At 45.4% G+C, this 25372-nt stretch overlaps 1 long non-coding RNA gene across 1 annotated transcript in view; it reads right to left on the bottom strand.

Annotated features, from left to right (window-relative positions):
* Positions 1-1516: 1516 nt before the first annotated feature.
* LOC139010076 (uncharacterized) overlaps positions 1517-25372 on the bottom strand; it is a 38335-nt gene continuing 14479 nt past the window's right edge. Inside the window, exons 6-7 of the long non-coding RNA XR_011471470.1 lie at positions 21350-21424; positions 1517-1892 (exon numbers count right to left, since the gene is read on the bottom strand). This is a non-coding gene — a long non-coding RNA (uncharacterized lncRNA). The remainder of the gene's footprint in view (positions 1893-21349; positions 21425-25372) is intronic.

Genomic DNA, 25372 nt, shown 5'->3' with positions numbered 1-25372 from the left:
GAGGACAATACATCATTGACATCACAGGCTGGAGCTATGGTCTCATCATGGACATCGAGCTTCACTGGAGACTTAGCTGGGTTCTCAGTTCTGAAACATGAAGGTGGCCACTCATCATGGACATTTGAGCTTCATCGGAGACTGGAGCCGGGTTCTCAGATCTTAAACATCATGAGGGCCACTCATTGTGGACATCTGAGCTCCATCAGAGGCTGGACCTGGGGTTTCACATCTGGAACATCAGGAGGACCCTTCATCATGGACATCTGAGCTTCATCGGAGGCTGGAGCTGGGTTCTCAGGTCTGGAACATCAGGAGGGCCACTCGTCATAGATATCTAAGCTTCATCAGAGGCTAGAGCTGAGGTCTCAGTTCTGGAGCATCAAGAGGCCACTCATCAGGGACATTTGGGCTTCATCAGACTCTGAATCTGGGTTCTCAGTTCTAGAACATCAAGATGGCCACTTGTCATGGACATTTGTGCTTCATCAGAGGCTGGAGCTGAGGTCTCAGTTCTGGAACATCAAGAGGGCCACTCATCATTGACATATGAGCTTCATCGGAGGCTAGAGATGAGGTCTCAGATCTGGAACATCATGAGTGCCACTGGTCATGGATGTCTGAGCTTCATTGGAGACTTAAGCTGGGTTCTCAGTTCGGGAACATCAAGAGGGCCACTCATCAGGGACATTTGGGCTTCATCAGACTCTGAAGCTGGGTTCTCAGATCTGGAATTTCAAGAGGGCCACTCATCATGGACATCTGAGCTTCATTGGAGACTTGAGCTGGGTTTTCAGTTCTGGAATATCAAGATGGCCACTCTTCAGAGGCTGGAGCCAGAGTCTCAGATCTGGAACATCATGAGGGCCGCTCATCATGGACCTCTGAGCTTCAACGGAGGCTGGAGCTATAGTCTCAGCTCTGGAACAACTAGGAGTCCTTCATTCTTAATGACTCAGCTTCATCAGTGACTGCAGCTTTACCCATTACATACAGGACTCTCCTGGAATGAGTGTTGACTCAGGATCACAGCCAGATTGTACCTGCTTGAGACTACCTGCTTGGCCATCCACTTGCCATCAGTTCTAAAATGATAACTGCCTGACCAGAGGCCCCCACCACCACAATGTGTGAGGAGGACAAGAACTGTAGCCCTGGGGGCAGCCCCTCTGAGGCTGCAGAAGCCAGGACAGTAAGCTCAACTCAGACTTCCTCCACCATCTCTGTATATTCCTTTCTGGAAAGAAACCTGGCATCCTATGACCACTAGAAGAAGGGGGTCCAGCCAGGTTAGCTCATCCAAATGTGCATCAGTCCCAGAACCTCCACCAGGCCAGCCCTGCTTCAGGACATCTTATCACCCTTGAGTGCCAGATGGGTAGGGGACAGGCGGGGGGGACTGGAGCTGGCTCCCCTGCCCCTCCCCACCCATCACACTGCCCAAAGAGAGAAGCCCCAGTGAGAGGCACATTTAACACTTACCCGTCCTTACATTAGTAGCACATCCATTACTGTGTTTGTTAAGGCAAAAAAAGGATATTTATTGAGAGCACAATAGGATGTGCCAAGCCCCAGGTTGGGCACTTTCAGACCGCATCACAGGCTCCTCACAACAACCCTGTGAGGTAGGTGCAGAGCCCCTTTCACAGATGCGGATGGCGAAGGCACAGCCAGTCCCCTAAGTCTCAGGGTTCGTAAGGTGTGGGCAGGCGTCAAGCCCACATGTCTGACCCTCAGCTCAATGAAGTCCATCCGCAAAGGGTAGGCGGCTACCGCAGGGGAGGCTGAGGAGGAGGACACACCCCTCCTCGCAGGGGGCAGCCGGGTCCAGAGTCTTTGGGTCCAGCCTGTCCCGAGGGAATGTGAGCAGGGCGTTCCCGTGGCTGTGGAGGCTGAGAGAGACACAGGTACAGATGAAGGCCACCCACTCCCGGTCGCACTGGCTAACAAGCGTTCTCATGCAGACAGGTAGGTCAGGCGTGCAGAGAGGACAGGAACGCCCTCTGCTTACAAGACGAGCGCCAGAGAACCTGGACATCGCAAGAAAGGCCCTGGCTCCCCGCTGCCATGGGGTCGAGGGGAGCACCCAGCCACCAGCTCCGGCCTTTCTACTTAGTTCCCTTCAGCCTCTGGTGTCCTGCACATTCACCTGGGTCTCTTCCACCCGCACAGACTTCCAGAAGCACAACCCTGGTCATGGTGCCCTCCCCAACCAGCCACCTTTCACAGTGCTCACCTCACTAACCCAAAATCTGGAACTCCTAGCCTTTCCAAAGACCACCCCAGCTCTCCAACCCATTACCAATGAAACCTGAGTGTTTTCTAAAATATCAGCCTCGTCCTACTCTGGGGCTTTCTAGGAATTCTCCCTGATCTTCCCATTTTGGCCTCTCTTCCCCAAACCTGTTAAATCTCTGTATGCAAAAGCAAGCCTTTCCCTCCCTTGCTGTCTCCCCAGAGTTAGCCAGGTGCCTCTCCCACACCTCCACTCTGTCCCACAGTCCCCTGGGCCAGAGGCCAGGGAGCACAGGGCTCTGTGACCAGCGCCCACAGACTGCAGGGCGCATGGCCAGCCTCAAAGCCCCCAGGAGGGCGAGGGCTTCTGTGTGCCAGGTAACAAAGCATTTATTTTCATATAAATAACCTCACTGAAGCAAAAACCATGTCAGGTATGTGACTAGTTCCAGGTTACAGGTAAGCAAGCTCACATAGCTCACACACACACACCCACAAACACACATGTGTAAAAAGGTGCTGGGGCAACTCAAACCCAGATCTTGATTCCTGGGAACCAATACATGGGGTGCAGCCAGGCACAGCCACCTTTCTCGGTGTCTACCAGCATCCCCTGGAGGACACAATCATGATGCACCCAATCTACAGATGGGAATGCCAAGACTCGGGGTGGTTTAAGTAACCTGCCCAAAGACCACTACATTGGCAAATAGTAACATCAGGACCAGAAACTAAATGGGCAAGACCTCCAGAGCCCCTGCGAGGTGGGTGCTAGGTTCCCCCGCAGAAGATAGACCCAAGCAGTCACCTTAAGTTTAAATGCCACACATTTGTCTAGCTCCAAGGTTCTGGATTTGCCCAGTCTACCTACTCTTCAATGCAATAAATAAAATGCTGAATTCTCAATAGTGTCCCCAAGGCCCAAACCTTGTCCCATGCTGAGAACAATAGGCTAAAGGGGGGGGTCTCACTACATCTGGGACCTGCATGGATGCTGGGAGCTGCATCTAGGGTTTGCCAAGCGCCATGTGCCTTGGACACCCTGCTTCACTGATGAGTTGTTCCGTACAGACCCCTCACAGGGCATGGTCCTTGTCATCCACAAGAGCAATCATCTCCCCCAATTTTCTCTAAATAGAGCTGAGCATTAACTAATCTCAAATGGGGCAGGAATGGCTCTAAGATCTCCTCTGTGGCGCCAGACCAAGGTGCGCTAATGACTTGAAAGCCTGCTCACGGCTGGAACCAGCCCTTCAACTCAGGCCCCCTGGCTCTCACTCGAGCCTCTTGAAAATATGGGCTGTGATTTCTGAGCACGCAGGGAACACAGTTTACTGATTACTAATCAACCTCGTTTTGTAAGGAACAAAGTTGGAAAAGATAATCAAACTTTCAACAGAACTCAGACTTGGAAGTGGCAGCTGAATAAGGGTCTCACCTGATGACTGACACACAAACACAGCCCCTTGCAAACTTGCTCAGCTCTCCTTCCAAAAGGAGATGTCAGAATGAATCCTTGTGAGCTGGCCCTAGTATAGCACTAGCTGATTTTTAAAATTGTGTGTTGACTGGGAGTGAATGAAGGAAGGAATTAAGGGATAAAGGAATGGGTTACAACCACAGTCATCTGGTGGAGGAACCTGGAAGGTGGAAGGCAAAGGTTATGGCAGGGACCAGGCACCACCAGACAGGGTGGCCTGGAGAGGATGTCTCCGCTGGTGGGCAGGGGCCCTGTCAGACCCCAGTCCTGGATTCATCACTGTGTGTGATGCATGGGAAAGCACCTTAGAGAAGGAAGCCATATGGGTGACAGTGGCAGATGAGATTCAGCTGGGACTTGCTTACAGCAGTGACTCTGGAGGAAGAAGCTATAAATATGGGTGTTTGCTATATGACCACAGCCCATGGCACCACACACCACACCCAAAGGAAAAGATTTGCTTTCAGAAAAGGGAGAGGCCAAAACGCCATGTTAAGAAATGTAGGACAAATTCAAGGATGGATGGATGGATCAAATTAAGTTGGAAATCATCTCCAACCTCCCAAGAATATCACTGACAACTCATTACACTTTCATTCATCCCTTCATCCTATCATCCATCAGCCAATCATTCAATCACTCACTACACATTAATCCATCCTTCCATCCTCTCATCCAGCCACCCACTCACCAACTCACTACATCTACCACCATCCATCTCTCCTGCCATCTTCTCTTCCATTAGCCAATCAATGACCATTCACAGCACATTCATCCATTCTCTAATTGATAGGCCAATCACTTACCCACTCACTCACAAATTCATCAACATTTGATTATCTCATCCACTAGCCAATCACTGACCACATTACACCTTCAACATCCTTCCTTCCATTCATCAATCAGCCAATCATTCATCACTCACTATACCTTCATCCATCTTTCCATCTTCTCATACATCTTTCTATCCTCTCATCCATTAGCCAAGCACTCATCCACACACAACATCTTCATCCATCCTTCCAACATTCCATCCTCTTATCCATTAGCCAACCACTTGTTCACTCACTAAAACGTTTTCACTCACTAAAATTTCATCCATCCTTCCATCTTTTCATACATTAGCCAACCACTAACCCAATCACCACATCTTCATTGCTCCTTCCATACTCTTATCCATCAGCCAACCACTCACCCACTGATTCACATCTTTATCCACCCTACCATCCTCTCATCCATCAGCCAATCACTCATTCACTCACATCTTCATCCATCCTTCCATCCATGTCATCCATCAGCCAACTACTCACTCACTCACTCACTTACTACACCTTAAGCCATCCTACTATCCTTCCATCCTCACATCTATTAGCAATACACTGACCACTCACTACATCTTCATCACTTCCATCTCTCATCTATCAACCACTCACCTTCCCATTCATAGCTTCACCCATCTTTCCATCCTCTCATCCAATAGCCAATCACTCAATCACTCACTATACCTTCATCCATCCTTACACTGTCTTATCCATCTGTCAAACAAAAACCCACTCATTACATCTTCATCCTTTCTTCCAGCCTCTCATCCATCAGCCAATCATTTATTTACTCACTATACAGTCATCCACCCTACCATCCTCTCATCCATCATCCTACCATTCACCCACTTACAACATCTTCATCCATCTTATTATCCTTCCATCCTCTCATCATTAGCAATACACTGACTACTCACTACATATTCATCTCTCCTTCCATCCTCTCATTCATCAGCCAAACACTCACCCACTCATTCATATCTTCATCTATCCTTCCATCCTTACATCTTCTCATCCATTAGCCAATTACTGACCACTCCCTACATCATAATCCATATTCTCATCCATAATCCAATCACTCAGTCATTCACTACACCTTCATCTATCTTTCCACTGTCTTATCTATGAGCTTACCAAAAACCCACTCATTACATCTTCATCATCCCTCCATCCTCATCAACCAGCCAACCACTCACTCAATCACTACATTTTCATCCATCCTTCTATCCTTCAATCCTCTCATCCATTAGTCATATACTGACAACTCACATCTATATACATTCCTTTATCTTCTCATTCATCCACCAATCATTCATTCATTCACTACACCTTCATACATCCTTTCCTCATCTCATCCATCAGCCAACTAAAACCCACTTCCTAAATCTTCATCCATCCTTCGATCCTCTATCCATCAGCCAACTACTTACCTACTTACTACATATTCATGCATCCTTCTAGCCTTCCATGAACTCACCCATTTTCCAGTTGTTCACAACTCACTACATCTTCATCCATCCCTTTATCCTCACATCCATCAGACGTTCACTTATTCACTCACTATACTGTCATTTGTCCTTCCATCATCTTATTCATCAGCCAACAAAATCCCACCCACTACCTATGCACCAATCCTTCCATACTCTCATCCATCAGCTAATTTTCATTCACTCACTACACTTTATACCATCCTTCCATCCTCTAATTGATGAACCAATCATTCACCAACTCACTATATCTCCATTTATCCTTCTGACCTTCCATCCACTCATCCATTAGCGATTCACAGACTACTCACTACATCTGCATCCATTTCTTTATCCTCTCACCAATCATCCATTCACTCATTTACTCACTAGACTGTCATCCATCCTTCAATTGTCTCATCCATCAGCCAACCACTGACACACTCACATCTTCATCAATCCCTCCATCATCTCATTCATCAACCAACAACTCACCCCCTCATTCATATCTTCATCCTTTCATCCTTGTTCCAATCACCCACTCACATCTTCTTCCATCCTCTCATCTTCTAATCCAACCACTTGTTTGCATCTTCACCCATCCTTTTATCCTTCCACGCTCTCATCCATTCGCCAGTCATTGACCACTCACTACATCTTCATTCATCCCTCCATATTCTCATACATCAGTGAATCACTCACTACAAATTCATCTTACCTTCAATCTGACATGCATCAGCCAACTACTGACCTATTCTCTACATTTTCATCCCTCCTTACATCCACTCAATCACATCTTCATTTATCCCTCCATCATCTCATCCTTCAGACACCCACTTACCCACTCAATCACATCTTCATCAATCCTTCTATCTTTCAATCATATCATCCATTAGCAAATCCCTAATCACTTACTACACCAGCATCCATGCTTCCATCCCCTCAGGCATCGGTCAACCAATCACCCATTCACGACATCTTTATCCATCCCTCTATCCTTTCATCCATTAGCCAAGTCATCACCCACTCATTATACCTCATCCATCAAGCCATTCTCTCATCCATCAACTAACCACTCACCCAATCATTGAATCTTCATTCATCCTTACATCCTTCTATCTTCTCTTCCATTAGTCATTCACTGACCACTGAAAACATCTTCATCCATCCCACCATCCTCTAATCTGTCAGCCAATCACTCATTCACTCACTAAACCTTTATCCATAATGCCAGCCTCTCATCCATCAGTCAATGACTGAACCATTAACTACATCTTAGTCCATCCTTCTGTCCTCTCATCCTTCAGCCAAACACAGATCCACACTCCCATCCTCCTCCATCCCTCCATTCCATTAGTCAACCATTCATCTACTCATTCACATACTCATCCATCCTCCTGTTTATTAGCCAAACACTAATCCACTCAGTACATCTTCATCACCCTTCAGCCAGACACTCACCCAATCATTACATTCTCGTCCATCTTGAAATCCTTCCATTCTCTCATCCATTACCCAATCACTTATGACTTACAACTTTATGCATTCCTCCATCCTGTCAATCCATCAACCAACCAATCATCCACTCACTAAATCTTCATCAATCCTTCCATCCTCTCATCCAGCAGCAAACCATTGACCCACTCAGTACATCTTCATCTCCCTTCTATGTTCTAATCCATCAGCCAACCACTGACCCATACACACATCTTCATCCATCCTTTCATCCTTCATCTTTTCCATAAAACAAACCACTCACATACCCATTCACAACTTCATTCATTCTTCCATCCTTTCATTAGCTGATCACTGAAAACTCACTACATCTTTATCCATTGCTCAATTCTCTCCTCTATCAGCCAATACATGACCCACTCATTACATCATCCATCCTCTCATCCATGAGCCAACCACTAACCACTCATTCACTTCTTCACTTATATTTACATCTTCTCATTTATCTGCCAATCACTCATTCACATCTTCATCTATTCTTCCATCCTTCCATCCTCTCATCCATTAGCCAATCATTCATCACTCACTACATCTTCATCCATCTTTTTATCCTCTCACCCATCAGCCAATCATTCACTCACTACACTTTCATCCATCTTATCATCCTCTGATCCAGCACCAAACCAATTACTCGCTTACTACATCTTTATCCACCAGCAAATCACTAACCTACCCACATCTTCATCTGTCCTTCCATCCTCACATCCATCAGCCAACCATGGATCCACATTCATATCTTTATCCATTCCTCCATCCTCTCATCCAGCAGCCAATGCATCATGCATTCACTACATGTTTATCCACCCCTCCATCCTCTCATTTATCAGCAAACAACTAACCACTTCTACATCCTCAAACTATCTTTCTATCTTCAACCATCAGCCAGATACTCACCCACTCATTACATCTTCACTGATCATTCCATCCTTTTATTCTCTCAACCATTAGTCCATCACGGACACTCACAACACCTTCATCCATCTCTCCATCCTGTCATCCATCAGCCAACCACTGACCCACTAGTCACATCATCATCCATCCTTCCACTCACTCAAGCAATAGCCAATCACTGATGATTAACTATATCTTCATCCATCCTTCCATCCTCTCATCAATTATTCAATCACTGACCACTTGCTATATCTTCATCCATCCCTCCATCCTCTCATTCATCAATCACTCACTCACTACACTTTCATTTATCCTTTCATATCTTGTCCATCAGTCAACTACTGATCCACTCACTACATCTTCATCCATCATTCTATCCTCTCTTCCATCAGCCAGCCATAGACAGTCATTCATATCTTCATGCTTCCATCCTTCTACTGTCTCATCCATTAGGCAATTACTGAACATTCACTACATCTTCATCCATCCCTACATTCTCTCATTCATCGGCCAATCATTCATTCACTCATTTCACTTTCATCCATCCTTCCATCTCTCACCCATCAGTCAACTACTGACCCACTACGTCTTAATCTAGTCTTCCATCCTCTGGTCCATCAGGTAACCATTGACCCTATCATTCACATCTGCATCCATCCTTCCCTCCCCTTATTCATGAGGCAATGTCTGATCTAGATCCCTCTTTGCATCCTCTCACCCATCAGTCACGCTCACATCTACATCCAATCTTTCATTCTCCTATCCATCAACCCACCATTCACCTACTCATTCACATGTTCATCCACCCTTCCTTCCATCTTCTCCTTCATTAACCAATCACAGACCACTCATTACATCTTCATCTATCCCTCCATTCTCTTATTAGCAAACCAATCACCTATTCATTACATCTTCATCCATCTTTCCAACCAATTATCTAGTCAACAACTGAGCATTCATTCACATCTTCATTTATATTTCTATCCTCTCATCCATGAACCAACTATGAACTCACAGTCACATCTTCATCCATCCTTCCATCCTGTCATCCATCCACCACCACTCATTCACCCACTATTCCCATCTTCTTCCATTCTTCCATGCTTCCATCCTCTCATCCAAAAGCCAATCACTGATCACTTACTATATCTTCAATCCTTCCAGCCTCTCATCAATCATCCAATCGTTCATTCACTCACTACACCTTCATCCACATTTCCATCATCTTATACATCAGCTAATCACTTACCCATTTTCATCCATCCAAAAGCCAATCACTGATCACTTACTATATCTTCAATCCTTCCAGCCTCTCATCAATCATCCAATCGTTCATTCACTCACTACACCTTCATCCACATTTCCATCATCTTATACATCAGCTAATCACTTACCCATTTTCATCCATCCATGCTATTATCTGTTAGCCAATCACTGGCCACTCATTAAGCCTTTATCCATTCCTCCATTCTGTCATCCATCAGCAAAACAATCATGCACTCACTACTTCACCCATCTTCCAAACCTATTTTCCATCAGTAATTCACTAACTTCTCATTCACATATTCATTTATACTTACATCTCTCATTCATCAGCCAATTATTCTCCCACTCACTACATCTTCATCCATCCTTCCATCCTCTCAGCCATCAACCAACTATAAACCCATAGTCACATCTTCATCCAACCCTCCATCCTCTCATTCAACAGTCATTCACTCACTACACCTTCATCCATATTTTCATCATCTCATCCAACAGCCGACCAAAAATCCACTCACTACATCTTCATCCATCCTCCATCCTGTCATCCATCATCCATCCACTTATCCACTATTCACATCTTCATCCATTCTTCCACACTTCCATCCTCTCATCCATTAGCCAATCACTGATTTTTCACTACATCTTTATCCTTCTATTTATTCTCTCATCCATTAGTCAATCAGACATTCCCTCAATACACATTCATCCGTCCTCCCAACCTTTCATCCATTAGACAACCACTCACCCACTCATTAAATTTAATCCCCCCCTTCCATCCTCTCATCAATCAGTCAACCACTGACCACTCACTACATATTCATCAATCCTTCCATCTTCTCATCCAGCAGCCGACCACTCACAGTCGTTCACATCTTCATCCACCCTTTTATTCTATCCTCATCAATTTGCCCATCAGAGACCACTTGCTACTCATTCATCAGCCAATCACTCATTCACTCACTACACTTTCATCCATCCTTCCATCTTTCATCCATCAGTCAACTACTGACCCACTCACTTACATCTTCATCCATCCTCTCATCCATCAGCTAACCATTGACACAGTCTTTCACATATTCATCCTTCCATCCTCTCATCCATTAAGTAATCACTGACCTTTCACTGTGTCTTCAATCATTCTATCTTTCTATCCTCTAATCCATTAGCCAATCATTGACCATTCATTACACTTTATCCATCCTTTCATCCTCTCTCCCATCAGTCAACTATTGACCCACAGTCACATCTTCATCCACCCTTTTATTGTTCCATCCTCTCATTCATCAGCCAATCACTCGTTTACTACACTTTCACCTATCATTCCATCTCTCATCCATCAGTCAACTATTGACCTACTCACTACATCTTCATCAAGTCTTCCATCTTCTGATCCATCAGGCAACCATTACCCTATCATTCACATCTTCATCCATCCTTTCATCCCCTTATTCATTAGGCAATCACTCATCATTCACTACATCTTGATCCATTCTTCCATCCTCCCATTCATTAGCCAATCACTCATTCACTCACTACATCTTCATCCATTCATCCATCCTCTCACCCATCAACCAACCATTCACACTGTCATTCACTTCTTCATCCATTCTTCCATGCCCCCCCTCATTGGTTAGGCAATCATTGACCATTCATTACCTCTTTATCCACCATTCTATCCTCTCACCCATCAGCCCAGCTATTGACCTACACTCACATCTTCATGCAACCTTCATTCTCCTATCCATCGAACAATCACTCACATATCATTCACATCTTCATCCACCCTTCTTCCCTTCCATCTTTATCTTCAATAACCGATCATGATTACTCACTACATCTTCATCATCCCTCCATCCTATTATCAGCCAACCAATAACCCACTCATTACCTCTTCATCCACCTTTCCATTCTATTATCCATCAGTCAACCACTGACCTCTCATTCACATCTTCATTTATATCTACATCCTCTCATTCATCAACCAATCATTCACCCACTCACTGCATCTTCATCCATCCTTCCATCCTCTCAGCCATCAACCAACTATAAACCCACAGTCACATCTTCATCCATCCATCCATCAGTCATTCACTCACTACACCTTCATCCATCAGCCAACCAAAAACCCACTCAGTACATCTTTATCCATCCGCCATCCTGTCATCCATCATCCATCCACTTACCCACTATTTAGGTCTTCACCCATTCTTCCACACTTCCATTCTCTCATCCATTAGCCAGTCACTGACTATTCACTACATCTTTATCCTTCTATCCATTCTCTCATCTATCAGTAAATCAGACATTCACTCAATACACATTCATCCATCCTTCCATTCTTCATCTTTTCATCCATTAGACAATTACTCACCCCACTCACTACATCTTCACCCCCACTTCCATCTTCTCATCAATGAGCCAATCACTGACCACTCATACATCTTCATCAATCCTTCCATCCTGTCATCCATCATCCATCCACTTATCCACTATTCACATCTTCATTTATTCTTCCACACTTCCATCCTCTCATCCATTAGCCAGTCACTAATTGTTCACTACATCCGTATCCTTCTATCCATTCTCTCATCCATCAGTCAATCAGACATTCACTCAATACACATTCATCCATCTTTCCATCCTCTCATCCAATAGGCAATCGCTGACTATTCACTACATTTTTATCTATTCTTCCATCCTTTAATCCATTAGATAACCACTCACAAACTCATTAAATGTAATCCTCCCTTTCATCCTCTCATCAATCAGCCAATCACTGACCACTCACTACATCTTCATCAATCCTTCCATTCTCTCATCCAGCAGCCAACCATTCAGTCATTCACATCTTCATCCACCCTTTATTCTTCCATCTTCTCATCAATTAGCTAGTCAGTTACCACTTGCTACATATTCATCCATCCCTCAATATTCTCATTCATCAGCCAATCACTCATTCACTCACTACTTTCATCCATCCTTCCATCTTTCATCCAGTCAACTACTGACTCACTCACTACATCTTCATCCAGTCTTCCATCCTCTGATCCTGCAGCCAACCACTGACACAGTCATTCACATCTTCATCCTTCCATCCTCCTAACCATAAGCCAACCACTAACCCACTCATTACATCTTCATCCATCCTTCTATCTTTCCATCCTCTAATCCATTAGCCAATCACTGACCACTTGTTACATCTTCATCTATCCCTCCATCCTCTCATCCATCAGCCATCCACTGACAAGGTCTTTCATATCTTCATCCTTCCATCCTCTCATCCATTAGGCAATCACAGATCTTTCACTGTGTCTTCATCCATCCTTCTATCTTTCTATCTTCCAATCCATTAGCCAATCAGTGACCATTCACTACATCTTTATCAATCCTTTCATCCTCTCTCTCATCAGCTAGCTATTGACCCACACTTCCCATCTTCATCTACCCTTTTATTCTTCCATACTCTCATCAATCAGCCAATCACTGACTACTTGCTATATCTTCATCCATCCCTCCATCCTCTCATTCATCAGCCAATCACTCATTCACTCACTTCACTTTTATTCTTCTTTCCATCTCTCACCCATCAGTCAACTACTGACCCACTCACTACATCTTCATCCAGTCTTCCATCCCCTGATCCATCAGGCAACCATTGATCCTGTCATTCACATCTTCATCCATCCATCCATCCCCTTATTCATTAGTAAATCACTGATCACTCACTACATCTTGATCCATCCTTGCATCCTCTCACCCATCAGCCAATAAATGACCCACACTCACATCTGCATCCAACCTTTCATTCTCCTATCACCAAATCATTCATCTACTCATTCACATCTTCATCCACCCTTCCTTCCATCGTCTCCTTCACTAACCAATCACAAACCATTCACTACATCTTCATCCATTCCTCCATTCTCTTATTTATTAGCAAACCAATCACCCACTCATTACATCTTCATCCCTCCATCTGATTATCCAGTCAACCACTGAGCACTCATTCACATCTTCATTTATACTTCTATCCTCTCATCCATGAACCAACTATGAACTCACAGTCACATCTTCACCCATCCTTCCATCCTGTCATCCATCAGCCACCACTAACTCACCCCACTATTCACATCTTCTTCCATTCTCCCATGCTACCATCCTCTCATCCAATAGCCAATCACTGATCACTTACTACATCATCATCAATCCCTCCCATCCTCTCATCCAATAGCCAATCACTGATCACTTACTACATCTTCATCAATCCCTCCCATCCAATCATTCATTCACTCACTACACCTTCATCCATATTTCCATCATCTCATCCATCAGCCAACTGCTCACCTACTCATTCACATCTTCATCCATCCATGCTCTTATCTGTTAGCCAAACACTGAACACCCACTACACCTTCATCCAAACATCCATCCTATCATGCATCAGCCAAAGAATCATGCACTCACTACATCTTCATCCATTCCTCCATCCTGTCATCCATCAGCCAACAACTCACCCACTCACTATATCTTATTCCCTTCTTCAACCCTCTCATCCAATAGACAGACACTTATCCACTCATTATATCTTTATCCAACTTTCCCCTCTCAATTATCTCATCCATTATCCAATTACTGACCACTCACTACACCTTCATCCATTCCTCCATCCTATTATTGAACAGTTAAACAATCACCCACTCACTATCTCTTCATCCATCCTTCCATCCTCTCATCCATTATTCAACCACTGACACACACTCACATCTTAAATCCTTTCATCCTTTTATCCATCAACTAGCCCCTCACCTGCTCATTCACATCTTCATCTATCCTTCCATCCTGTCACTCATAAGTCAATCACTTACCATTCACTACATCTTCATCCATCCCTCCATCCTCTCATTTTTCAGACAAGCAATCGCCCAGTCATTACATCTTAATCCATTCTTCCATCCTCTCATCCATCAGCCAATGACCTACCATTCATTCACATCTTCATTTATACTTACAACCTCTCATCCATCAGCCAATGAGTCATCTACTCGCTACATTCATCCATCCTTCTATCCTCTTATCCATCAGTCAACCACTCACCCACTCACTGCAGCTTCATCTCCCCTTTCATCCTCTCATCTATCAGGCAACCAATCACCCATTCACTACATCTTTTTTAATCCTTACCCAAAGAGTAAAGATATTTTTTTTTCCATTGATTTTCAGAAAGAGTGGAAGGGATGGGGGAGGAAGGAGAGAGAAACATCAATGTGAGAGAGACACATCAATTGGATGCCTCCTGCACACACCTCAACCCTAGCAGGGATAGAGCCTGCAACCCAGGTACATGCCCTTGACCCAGGAATGGAACCTGTGATCACCAGTTGTGTAGGCTGATACTCTAAACACTGAAACACAACAGCCAGGGCCCATTCACTACATCTTCATCCAACCTTCCATCCTCTCATCCATCAGCCCACCATTTATCTTCTCATTCAGATTTATACCCATCTTTCCAACCAATCATCCAACAAAGCAATATTTAGTATTTGTAACATGTTGGGCATTGGAGATGCAAAGATCAATTCAACATTCTGTTGCCCTTAGGGGCTCACAGTCTAGCAAGAGAAACTGACATGCCTATGAAGCAATGATCATTTCTGGGTGTAGGAAGATAATTCATAAGAATGAGAGAAAGTGGGTGTGCTAAGCCATTAGCTGTGACATAATTTATAACATTAAAAGGAAAGATGCTATGCATAACAATAGCAGGTAGGTGTTGTGAATAATAAGACACAATGCATCTAGTGAGGTGATGAAGACTATGCAAGCAAGAAAATTGTTGATGACAGCATATTAATGGAAAAGGCAGGGCATAAAAACAGCGTTATGTGGTGAGGAATGGCAGTTAGGTCATTAAAAAAAGCTGTTCATTTTTTAAAAGTGTGCATTAGACAAGAATTTGAAGGGGATAAAGAAAGATGGGTGCTATGTCAGGTTGATGGATGACCTCATTCTCCAGGTCATGTGCCATTTACACGGTTTATATTAGGAACACAAGAGGGCCTTGGCTTGTTTTACCTAGAGGCCCAACCTCCATCCTCCATCCTCACAGGTGACCCATGCCCAGGGAGGGGCCAAGACGCCCACTTGGCCCAACACCCCTTGCTCATGCAGCCTTCTGCAGGGCCCTACATTGAGCCCTTCTGCCTATCTAGGTCACAGAGCACTGCCAATAGGCATAGCATCTGCCCCCCGACCCTGATCAATCCAAGTGGGAAGATGATGCCATTCCAAGGCTACAGATGGAGAAACTGAGGCTGAGAAAGCTGAAGTAAAATGGAGTACACACCAAGCAATGGCAATCACTCAACAGGTTCCTGAGCCAGCGCCTCCCTGCCAGGTACAGTGCATGTAACAGGCACATGACTTGCCAAGAGCTATCCTCCCTGGTACCCACTTTCTTCAACTGGCTAGATCACAGGAAGCCCAAAACAGGAAGGAAGGTTCCTCCCTTCCTTTCTTCCTCCTATCCACTCCCTCCCTGCCTGTTTTCCTCTCTTTTCCTTCCTTTAGTCACTCATCCATTCACTCATTTGAATCAAATGAGATTAAACTTGATTACCTTATTTATGGACTTCAGAAGCACAACTTTAAAGGAATCATAGCCCTTAGTTCATAATCCCTCCTTTCACAAGTCCTCTTTACTCATTCATATATAATTTTTATTCCTCATTATTTTTTTTATTTCTTCCCAAATTTCATCTTTCTCCCTTTCTCTCACTCTTCTGTACATTCTCTCATTCTTATAAATTCAGGTGCATAGGATGCACAAGAGTCCTACATGCAACATCCTTATCCCTGGTCTATGCAGCTCCAACCCTCATTCATTCACTCATTCGTTCATTCTTTCACTCGCTTGTGCATTTGTCCTTTCTTTCTTATTCTGGGTCTTCTTTTACTTATTAGGTCTCCTGTGAAATTGTATTAGTCAAAACCCCATGTGCAAAATGAACCTCACTGGCCCATGAATTTATTTTCCCGTGCAATCTTTCTTCCCTGCATTTAGTCACCTTTTACATTCAGTATTTATTATTTTATTTATATACCTCGATTGCATATATTTTACTGCAGTGGCTGTTTCTTTGGCCAGTGTTTTCTCAATTTTTCATTTACTCTTTGAAAGGTGTAATGCATTTATCTATTTAAGGAGTATGTATGTAAACCAATTATAATCCCCGTTCAGACAACCTCTTAACTAGCCATTTATCATTTTGGTTGTTTATTTATTGTTTCCTTTTTTGCTTTTTTTTTTTTTAATTCTCATTTTCCCTTGCCCTAGACACAGGATCGGATGATCTCATCCATCTTTAGGACTAATGATGACCCATTACCAGCCCCAACAGGCTTTTCTATCTGAGAGCCACCCATGTTACCTTTTCACAGGGTTTCTTGGTGGGTGTTTTTCCTTCTCTTTTACTTAGTTTCATCTTGCTTTCCTCGTCTCTTACTTTAACTCTGATGCTTTTTTCTTGCATCTGTTCATGTTTAGGGACCACAGGTGACATGCTCCCTAGAGTGACATGAGCATCCAACCCATGGCAGCCCGGCCCTGGCGGATGCTGGCACAGCCGTTTCTAAGGCAGCCGCTCAGATATCTGTTCATCCTTCCTGCCACTCCTTTATTTCAATATTTATCCTTTTATCTATGGGCCTCAGGTGCACAGAATTGGATTAACCATCATCTGTGGTTCCTGGAGCCTTCTCAGCACCTGTCCGTGGGGCGCTCTTTTGCTTGTTAATTTCTCGTACTGGTGCTTGGCTTTAGGGTTTATTTAATTACATCAAAAGCCCAGTTTTCAATCAGTCATAATTTGGGGGTCAAGATATTGTCTCATTTTTTTTGTTCTAGCATGGCCCTCTCTCTCTCTCTCATATGTGTGTGTGTGTGTGTGTGTGTGTGTATATACATACATATATACATATATATTCACTTAATGTTTTTATTGCTTATATTCATCTTGTCATAATTTTCCATGCCTCCCATTCCTTGTTTTCTCAAATCATCATTTCTTATTCATTTATTCACACAGCCATTCCTCTGCTAATTCCTTCTTTCTTTTTAGCCACTTGGGGTTTTTTTTTTTACTGTGGAAACTCACTTTTTATTACTAATTATATTTAATGAATATTTGTTCATTATATTTAAATACTTATCTAATAAGTGCCTTTCCCCTCACTTGTCTATTTAATTTCTTTTCCTACATCTTTTTTCTCCCAGTCTTTTATTTTCAAACTCTTTTTCTTGCCCTCTCATGGAACACATGGATTTATTCTCTGTGTCTTTTGCGTGTGGTATTGTTTTTATTATTTATAAACTTCGGGGCCACAGATTTGAATTAATGTGGAAGATCAGTGTTAAACCAGTCCTCTCTCATACATGGTAGTTGTTTGGCCTACTTATTTATTATCTTTCTTGCTCCTTTTATTTATGTTGATTTTTCCCCATCTTAATTGGTTTTTCTACCAGTCTTTCAATCTGTCTTTCTTACTGCCTTTCATTCTTTTGGAGACCAGGCACCAGGGATTGGCTGAACCCTAACCCCCTCTACAATCCCCTCCTCATCAGTCAATGCAAATCTTTTTCTTCATTCTTTCCCTCATTCATGCCTTCATGCATCCATTTAGTCTTTCTACTTAAATTGTTGTTTTTCCGCTTCTGGATGACAGATGCAGCTAATTGGATACATGATAATCTGTAGTCAATGGGTCCTCCCCTCCCTGGCTTCACGGTGGTCCTCCCTTATGTGTGTCAGCTTTGAACTGTTTCCTGGGTGGGTGGGTGGGTGGTTGCCCATGTCAGAAGCACAGATGTGAATTAATCAGAGTTTGGTTCATGCACCCTCATTCCTAGAATGGCTCTCTCATATATTTATTTGTTACCTAATTGCCTTCTTCTTTAGATAATTTTTACATTTCTCTCCAACTTTCACTATTTCTCCTTCACTCTCTCATTCTTTCTTTCTTTGAGCTCAGCTGCCATGGTCGGATAAATCCCACTGCCTCCTGCAAACACCCACCATGGCCCCCACAGGCCCAGTCTCATTAATTCCTTCTGTGCTTCCTTCAACCACTCATCCATTCATTCTTCCTTCCTGTTTTCTTTCTTTTTACTAGGTATTTACTCCTCTTCTAGTGAATGGAGGGCTCAGATTTGGACCAGTTGTGATCCAATTTGTGAGGGCCCCTCATTACCAGTCCTAGCCTAACCCTCTCCTGAGGATCTATCACTTTTTCATTTAGCCACTGTCCCTTCTCATTCTTCCTGTCTCTTTTGTTACAGCTTTCTACATCCCCTCTTTCTCACCTGACTTCTTTCATTATCCTAGAGCTTCTGCCCAGAGGGAATTCATGAACCTCCACCGTCCCGTGTCCCCCCACCCACCCACCCAACCTCTCATCAGGAGTGCTGTCCTTAGGGTCTCCTCTCCTTGTTTATTTATATGCTTATTATTTTATTGTCAGTACTGCAGTTTTAGACTTGGATTCACCCTACCCCCTGATTCGTGGCAGTCTTTTACCTCTTCTCTTAGCATCAATACACCCATTAATGTACTTCTTTACCTAACACCTGCTACTTTTTCTCCCCTATTTCTGGACTTGTATTTAGATGTTTTATTTATCCTCTTGTTCTTTCATCATTTCATGTAACGGACCTCAGCTCCCAGGAACTGACAACGCAAAGCCCCTCACACCACATTCCCAACCCAGGGCCAGGTATCTCACTGCTCACTCAGCCATTCTATTTCTCCTTTCTTTTTGGCTTTCTTTCATTTCAGTATTTATTTATTTATATGTACCCAGAGTTAAAAAAAACACTGTTGGTTAAAGTTATTTCTCATCTTTGGTCCCCTGAATCCTCCTTCCTCTTTAATTATTCTTTTAACTTCCTCTGTTGTTTATTTTTCTATGCCAGGAGCACCTACTCAAATTAATCAGCTTATAATAATCCTTATAATAGTCCTTATGTTTACTCACCTCATAATTTTTAAAAGTTATCTTTCTAAGGACACATATGTAATAACTTGATCAATAAAAAAATTTTTTTAAGTTATCTTTCTTCCTTTTCTTTAATTTTTTGCTTCTTGCCATTTTCTTTCTCCCTTTCCATCACGTGTCCCTTCTCTCCAGCATCTGTCCCACCTGGACGGGTCTCGGAACCTCACCATTGGCTTGTGGGGTTTTCCACAGTAACTTTCTCTTTATTTTTTTAATTTTTACCTTTTTGACAAAAAGCTGTACAATAAATGTACACATGCACATCAGAATTTGGAGATAAGTGTGCACTGTGAAACCATCACTACAATCTGTGTCATAAACTTGTCCATCACCTTGAAAAGTCTCTTCTCACCCTTGTATGTGTTATTACCATTTATGATAACAATGCTTTACATAAAATCCACCCCCTTAGCAAGCATTTACACATACAATACAGTACAGTCACCATTGGTTTATGCATTTCTACTTACTTCTTCTTTCCTTTATTTAGCTTTTTTTCTTTTGTTGAAAAACATTAGGTGCTCTCTATTTGAATGACACATATTCCTGGGTCCATGATGACCTGATACCAGTTCGTGTGTGGCCTTATTCACACATTGATTCAGTATTTTATTGACTTACATAGTGATCTCCATTGGATCTTGTTCAGCGTACATTCTCATTCTGGCTCGTTGCTTCTTTACCTATTTGTTTATTCATTCCTTCATCGAACCAATAAAATCACCATACCTTGGGTCTTTTTTTATTCCTTTCCGAGTTAACCACCAAGACCAGGGTGTGCACAACCCACAGTCCTTAACACATTCGCATGGCACGAGCAGGCACAGGTATAGTCAAAGTTAGTGTAGCCTAGACCCACTGGGGACAGGGCGGGCACGTCCCCCCGGCCCTGTGAATGGCTATCCCATGAGAAAGCAGTTTCAGGCCCCGGGAGTACACACAGAGACACACACGTCGTACACGGTCTCCCCGGTGGGAAACAACGGATATGGAGTTCATTTTTAAATAGGCAGCTTTGTTTGTGGCAATATAAAAATATTTTGGCCTTTCAAGGCAAATACAAAAGGAATGACCCATTACCATTGCTGAGTGTCTCAGTTCTCAACAATAAAGAACTTGAAGAGGTTTAGCCGGACACCGTGAAGACAGAAAATCTGCCCATTCTGTTTTCCAGACATTTCAAGGGGGTGAGCGAGGTCATTGGGGCTGCAAGCCCATTTGAAAGGCAGGTCCCTCGGCCCGAGCTCTTTCAGTGGCCTGTAAAGGCCCCGAGCTCAAAGGGGCACTTCCATCGTAGGCTGCCCTGCAGCACAAGAGCCATAGGGACACTCGGTAATGAAAGGGCCATTCATTTCGAGGAGTGAAAGAAATTCTTTTAGGGTCTGGCACTCGAAGCCGCCTATAGAATTCTTTGCCACAACACAAGAGGCTGGAGGTCCTGCCTTAGAACATGAGCCCCCCAAGGTCCTCATTCGACTCGCTCGCTGGGCGCCCGCCTCCCTGCCAGCAGACCAGTGCTCAGCAGTCCCTCCCACAAGGCTCGCCTGGCGGTGTGCAGAGTGGCGGCCCCCCACCCTCAGTGACAAGGCCATAGGTGTGTGCTCCGCGTTCCAGGAACTTACGATTTCACAGGTGGAGGGTGCGGGGGCGTGTGTCTGACGTCCCATCCCACGACGAATTCCGGACGATGGCTTCGTCTGGAAAGACAAGGCACTAGTCACTGAAGAGAACCTCATCCAACTGAATGGAGCAGGGACTCCCCCACGTCTAGCAAGTATGGAACTGGTGATGCCAAGCATCTCTCTTTTTTTTCTTTTTTTTTTTGTAAATAAATATTTTATTGATTTTCCAGAGAGGAGGGGAGAGGGATAGAGAGCTAGAAACATCGATGAGAGAGAAATATCGATCAGCTGCCTCCTGCACACCTCCCACTGGGGATGTGCCCACAACCAAGGCACATGCCCTTGACCAGAATCGAACCCGGGACCCTCGAGTCCGCAGGCCGAGGCTCTATCCACTGAGCCAAACCGGCTAGGGCAGCATCTCTCTTTTTAATACACTGGTCTCGCACTCGCCTGCCTGCCGAGCTCCCCACCCCAACTTCAGCCACAGATGGAGAGGAGAGGGCAGGGGACAGCATGGAACATGGCTCCTGCGGTTGGTGCTGCCCGTGTACTAAGTTCTGTTTTGTGAAATCCAAGAGTCTAGGGCCACTGCCCAAGGGAGAGCTGAGCTGGACAACAAAAGCATGAACGGGATGGGATGCTCCCTGGAAGGGCACTCTGCCTGGCTGGAAGGGCAGAGCGGCCATCAGCGTGTGCTCAGGGAGATGTCAACAGTGCGGCCAGGTGGTGGCCAGGTGACCAGCAGAGCAGCTGGCCCGGGATGACACAGAGAAGTGGGTTATGGGCGGCATTAAGGGTCACTGACTTCAAGCATTTGCCTTAAATTTTGAGTTTAAAGAAAGTGAGTTGGGTAATGGCAGGTAGGTCATTATAGAGTTTTCCCTCCGCATCCACGGGGGATTGATTCCAGGACCCCCTCAGATACCAAAATCCGCGGGTGCCCTGTCCCTCACCTGAAGTGGTGTAGTGTTGGCGTGTCACCCATGCACACCCTCCCGCAGACTTTGAATCACCTCTAGGTTGCTTGTCATGCCTCATACCGTGTAAATGCTGTGTAAGTAGTTGTTACAGGGGATTGTTTAGGGAATGGCGACAAGAAAAAAGCCTGTGTGTGTTCAGTAGACGCAGCCAGCAGCCACTGTAGGCCTCACGACACAACACACGTTGTCAGCAGCAACGTGACTAGTTTCCCAAATATTTTCAATCCACGTTGGGTTGAATTCATGGGTGCAGAACCCATGGATCCAGAAAGCCAACCGTATATTGGCTCATCGATTGTAACAATGTGCCACACTAATGCAAGATGCTAATAACAGGGGAAAGTGGGGGTGTGGGGGTGAAATGGGAATTCTCTGGATTCACCACTGACTTTTTCTGTAAACCTAAAATTACTCAGAAGAAATAGTCTATTCATTACAAATTTTTAAGTGAGTGGATTTTGAACATACATTTATTAGAGTCTAGTGAAGGTAAGTAGGTGTGGCCAACAGGTGGTCTACAATGGCTGAGGTCTGAACAGGCGAGAGGGCGGAGCCTGAGACTGGGGAGAGAATGAGAGGGCGCAGGCTGCCCCTGGCCCTCCAGGGAACCCCAAGGAAGAGGCTCTCGCCAACTCCCCTGCCCTGACATAAGCCACTGGGGATACCCCTGCTGCCTTTGCCTCTCCATTCCCTGCTGCATCACTCACTGGGGCCCCCAACAGCTGGACGGGGCACTGGGGATACACCTTTTACCTCTAAACCCTCCTCAAAACTCCTTCCCTGGCCTTGAGCTTCCCGAACACTGTTATTCCCTAATGGATTGCTTTTCTATCCAAAAAAAAAAACAACAAAAAGTATTTTAAAAATAAGTGCTGATGAAGCAGTTACAGCTCGTGAGTGACCGAGGGCAGACTGGTTATCTGAGGGTTCCAGGACCTCTGATTGTGTGGGATACCTACCACCTGAGATGTGCCCCGCCCTCCCAGGAGCCTGAGACACCTGCGGTGGCCCTCCCACCACCCACGGGGCCCTAAGAGGACAGAGGGACTCCAGAGCCTGAAACTGCAGCAGGACTGACCGCGGGCACGGCCGCTTCCCCCAGGACAGGAGCAGGGAAGTACTTTGGGGATTGTTCTGGTCTCTTAGGTAGTTTAATGGGACCTGCTTCTGCTGGGGGTGGGGGGACCATGCGCCCTCAGAGTTCCTGGTTGCCCTGGATGAACTTTCGTGCAGACCCCAGGCTGCTCTGGGAAGACGCAGGCCTGGATTTGCGTGTTGTGCTAATAACACGGTCCTGGGCTGAAATCTTAACAAATGTCAGAGAAGCTGCAAAGATGAGCCAGTGCCTGGCGCCACAGGAAAACACGAGGTCCCCTTACGGGGTCCAGAGGAACGACTGTCACACACTGGTGCCCGGGAGACCTCGAAAAAGGCTGTGCAGAGCTCCAGATCCACCCAGAAAGCACCGTGGACACACCCCCTATCTCCTCCCCGGCTTAATGGGGCTAGAACATTCTCGTTCAGCATCCCAAGATCTTTAAACTCACTCTTTTCTGGAAGCACATGGAACCTAAGTGATCTGACCTGTCTTTGGGGACAAATCACTGGATGTTTAGAGCCTGCCCTGAGACGCAGGTCTGTGCAGAACTCATTTCCTGGACCTTTGTGAGGGCCAGGGCCCTGTGCATTATGGGCCCATTTACAAAAATGAGAGCGGTAATTGGAACATCTTTTGAAATCCTGTCCCCTCTCTCTGTCGCCGGCCCCCTCAGCCGCCTCACCCCCCCCCTTGGTGGGTGGTGAAGGATGTTTACATATGCCTCTTCCTGGAATTTCACTCTTTGCTCCAGGAGTGGGCAATTAGAGAGAATTAGGGCCTATTTGGCGTATGGGTACCGTTAATGGATAGAATGGCAGAGGCAGCCTTGGGAAAGGCAGTCTGCTGGTCTAATTGAAGCTGGCAATTTTTTGATTCCTTGTTTCAGCTCGCAGGTATTGTAGTAACCAAGGTCACCAAACAAAGCGGCAGCCCACCATGGTAATGACGGGTGCAGCCTGACCGAGGCTCCGGGAGCTGTTTGTTAGCGCCCACTGAAGCACAGAGAGATGGCTGGGAATGTTTGCAAAGCCGGGCTGAGGCGCGCAGCGGCACAGGGCCGCTGGCTGATCACTTTTCCAGAACTTGCCACCCCGATGGCTTCTGCAGGAAGTGCTCAGCTGAGCGGGCCAGGCTGCCAACTGGCGTGTTGTGTGTTGCCAAGGGTCTCGTGACCCAAAGATCCCAGGGTGAGCCACAGGGAAGGTGTGGCCGCCGCACCCTCCTGGGACTGCAGCCGCGGGCCGGTCTCATTACACAGTGACCGCTCCACTGCCCAGAGGTTTTCCAGGACTGGCCGGCGGCCCACACATTTGGAAAAGTGCTCCGTAAAATGCAATCCTCGCACCACACAGCCCCTTGGAGCGAGTGTGGGGCGTGAGCACTATTAGAATCTGTGTTCACGAGAAGCTGACCGGGGGGCCGGCTACTGGCTGCAACCCCACCGCCAGGCTGGTCGAGCGGAGCCAGCGTCGCAACAGGTTCACAGCCAGGCCTGCCACCTGGGCTCTGGTTTGCTTTTCCCTAAAGTACATCTCTTGGAAGCTAATGGACCAGTAATCTCAGCCCCTGACTCTAAAGACCCAGCAAACAAACAAACAGGCCACGGGTGACCACCGAGGAAGCTGGAAGGGTCCCACAGCAACAGGGGCACTCAGATAATGGTGATTAGGCACCGCCCTATTTCACAGATGGGAAAACTGAGTCCCAGAGGACTGGAGACAGGAGCCAACTACAGTCAATGCTATGCATAGGCTGGAACCAGGTGTCCAAAAGGCCTCTTAGGGCTGCTGCCTGACCCTGGGTCCTAAGAAGCTCTCCTCTGACCACCTGGCCAGTCCCAAGTAGCGGGGTGTGCCTTCATCCCAGTGCCCACCTAGGAGACTCATGGGCCCAATCTGGACACTTGGGACCTCCGACCCGTCCTCTGGTGAAACAGGGCCT

This window comes from Myotis yumanensis, unplaced genomic scaffold, assembly GCF_028538775.1.
Source record: "Myotis yumanensis isolate MYYU_CA2020_CCGP unplaced genomic scaffold, mMyoYum1.0.hap1 SCAF_1, whole genome shotgun sequence".
Classification (NCBI taxonomy): Eukaryota; Metazoa; Chordata; class Mammalia; order Chiroptera; family Vespertilionidae; genus Myotis; species Myotis yumanensis.
Note: the sequence above shows the minus strand (reverse complement) of the source record. Positions and strands in the feature narration are given on the sequence as shown.